This window comes from Symsagittifera roscoffensis, chromosome 6 (assembly GCF_963678635.1).
Source record: "Symsagittifera roscoffensis chromosome 6, txSymRosc1.1, whole genome shotgun sequence".
Lineage (NCBI taxonomy): Eukaryota > Metazoa > Xenacoelomorpha > Acoela > Convolutidae > Symsagittifera > Symsagittifera roscoffensis.
Genome location: NC_087067.1, coordinates 39,480,727 through 39,484,201, shown reverse-complemented (window position 1 = coordinate 39,484,201; position 3,475 = coordinate 39,480,727).

The following is a 3,475-nucleotide window of genomic DNA, read 5'->3' as shown; positions in this document are numbered from 1 at the left end:
GTTTAGAAACAGAGTAGGTTGTGGGTTTGTAACGGATTTTAATCGATTTAATTTCTCAAAAAATAATGAATCATAATGGATTATAATTGATTGCTTGGTCCCAAAGTGTAAGTATAATTGATAATAATGGTAACATTTTTGACCACGAAAATCGATTAAAACCTATTATTATCCATGGAACCTCGCTGCGGGCCCTCTCCTGCCTTCCCACATTTAACCCCTCACCAGCACCGATCCTTAAATTACACCACCGTGAGTTTGAAACAACCTTAAGGTGTGCAACCGGGGGGGGGGGGTTGTTCTGTGTAAGGGGTAGCGGTAAGTGTGCTGGGGAGAGAATGGTAAGTAAAGGAATGATGGGACTAAGTCTGGGTTAAACGGTGGTTGTTAGAGATACCAGAAGTAAGATAGAATCAGACAAATTGTGAAGAAAACAAGTAGAAAACAGTTTTAACAAATTTTACCAGCTAAATCTAATACTCAATGTAACCTTAAGTTCTGAATTTATACGCAAAGATTTTGGAAAATCTAGGCTCGTTTAAAAAGTTTTTAATTCATTATAGCCTGCTAAAATAATCCATTATTACTCCATTATAACCGAATACTCTTTCAACCGAATACTCTATTAACTCAATGTCATCAATAATAATCCATACACATTGATTGATCATATTGCTTTAGTTTGAATTCAACTTTGTTTGGTTTTTTATTGATCCTTAACCAAATATAAGCGATCATTTTAAAATTTTTTCCTCAAAACTTTTATAATGACGATCCATTGTAATCTACTATTATGCATAGAAACTTGTTGCGGATGATTTGCAAACTCTTAAGGGTGCGTTAGCGTCTCAATGAGTCTAACTGCCAAAAAATGATTAAAAAATGGCGGCTCAAATTATTCTGATTTGATTCAGTTTTTAAAAATCTTTTTTTTGAAAACTCAAATTTTAAAATCTGCTAAGGCGTAAACAGAGTCATTGGTGGAAACTATTAGTTCTTGGTTAATTTTTTCCCTTTAGATACCTTGAACTAAATAGAAATTACCAACATTTATCAATAGTTATAAATTCTTATTGAGTTATTTGTGGGGTGTATAACTCATAGAGTAATTTCGGATAGGGTACACCGTCTGCTCGTCACGCTATCTTATTTTCGGCCGGATAGATTCGTGCAACTTCTTAGTCTAATACCGATCCTAATCTTACTCTTATACTATCTAGTCTCAGGCTGTTTAACTAGTCTCTGCTAGGCTCAATAGATCTAGGGTATACTGGTTTATTGCGGCTGCTGAAGTGCTCGGGAGAGTCCAACTAATTTCTAAGTTAAATTCAAATCTCTCTGGTGCTGAAATTACAAGTAACTTCAGCACTTACAAATAAGTGGGTTGTTAGTTAGATGGATCATGATTGGTTAATATTAAATACTTTACATTGGTAAAACATTTAATTTATCCAATCATAAAATATAGTTTAGATCAGGTTCCACCCATCCGGGTTTTACAGAATTTTTTAGAACAGTTCTTCTGTAGTTCAAGGATGGATGATGGACGTTGGTATTTGGCGAACATCATTTTTCTTTTGTTTCCTTTTTGTTAAGGAAGTTCCAGGGATCTGGAATTGAGGACACAAGGCGTTGTGTTCTTCTTGTGACAACGACTGAGTCTCTGCAACAGCATCAATTCTGGTTTCAGAATGGTTGGCTATGTCAGGTTTTTCTGTTCTTCGGAGAGAACTTCTTTTGTGTTTGATCTAGCTCGGGAATGGCGTGGAGATTGTGCGTGGAGGGGATGCCTGGTTACTCGGATCTGTACGTATACTTGAACATCGAGGTGGTCATTGGTCTAGTTCAATGAAGTCCTTTTCTGCGAAGTCAAGTCGTACTCTAAATCCTTTGAGTTGTGATTGTGAGCGGCATATCGATTGTAGTTGGTCATTCTCTCTCGAGTGTAGTGAGGTCGTCTTGTCTTTTGATGTTCGTCCTTGGTGTTGTATTCTGATCTATATATTGCATCATGTAATTTTACATTTTATAAATCTTTTATTAGTTTAATATATTTTTTAATAATGATTTTAGTTAGTTGTTTTCACAAAAGCTTTTTGTTTTAGTTCGGTTATTTTGAAGAGTTACTCACCCTTGAGTAGCTCTTATTAAAAATAAAGGTGTGGTCACAAAGCGTGGATGTAGCGCGGTGGGTTAGGCCGGCTATAGAGCATGCTCAGGACGTCCTTTCCTGGTGGGTTAGGCCAGGTGTGGGAGTATGATTTCATGCGGTTTTTATGAGGAGTCCTGTTATGTGACAACATTTTATGTTGGGTTTGTTGTGGTTTTACTTATGTCTTGTTGGTTATGTACTTTGTTCAAAAAGCAAATTGTTTGTGGTATGGGTTTGTCTTTCGACTTTTTTGTGTTTTATTATTTCTTTCTAAGACTTTGTAATAGTCTTCAAAAGAATAAATTATCCAGTTTTAAACTGGGTTAGTCCGGTTTGGGTACCGTTGGTTTCCTTTTCTTAGTCATGCTGTTATTTTATGATTTGTGGTATTTAGTAAGCTGCGTTGGTTAGTTTTGTTTAGTATATGATTCCTTTCCAACCGGGTTAAAGGAAAGTTTGAAACTTGTTATTATATGTTAGAGTTGTTGAGTGTGAAAACTTGAAACTGAAATTCATTATTTTAAACAATTCTTCGTGGGCGAGCTGTGTGAGTGTGGATAGAATTTCTGTGCGAATGAATGAAAATATCAAAAGGTTAGTACTGCAATTGCATTTTATTAATTTACTGCATAGAATTTGGAAATTTACTGCTAGTAATGGGGGAATTTTAAGATACAAATTTTCATCATATGTAGATTTAGTGCTTTGGGGGAAAATTTTATAAATTAATTTACTGCATTGGTATTATATTTATTTAATTGTTGGTGCAAAAGTTAAAAGGGTCTTAAACAGTTTTGAAGAAGTTTGCTATTTTTTATTTTTCTTTTGTGAATTTTTCAGATGATCGAAGATGAAGGCTAAAAATCTAAAGAAAACATGAATAAAGAATGGTGAGTTTTTTTAATATTTTAATTAGTTAGTAATATTCATTTAATTCATACTTACCTGTTAGTCGTCGGGGAAAAAACCGTGGGGGAAGATGTCGTGAATTAGTTCTGAAGTTGTTAGTAGTTTAGCTAGAATGCGGATGATATTTTTAGTCTGAAGCAGTGGCCAAAGCAATTGAAGTGCCTTAATCGTGGTTAGTTCTTCAGTGCCTACTGCAAACTCATAAGGTGTGTTTTGGATTAAGTTATATAATTTGTGGTTAAATTTAGTGTTGTGGATGAATTCTAAAATGGGGATTTCTATAGGCTGTACAAACTCGTGCGGGATAAGGAAGGGTCGGGATTCTTCGGCGTTGAAGGTCTTGGTGATGGGGCAGAAAATATACATTTGGGTTATGGGGTCATAGTTACGAAGAATACCATGAAGGTTAGTATC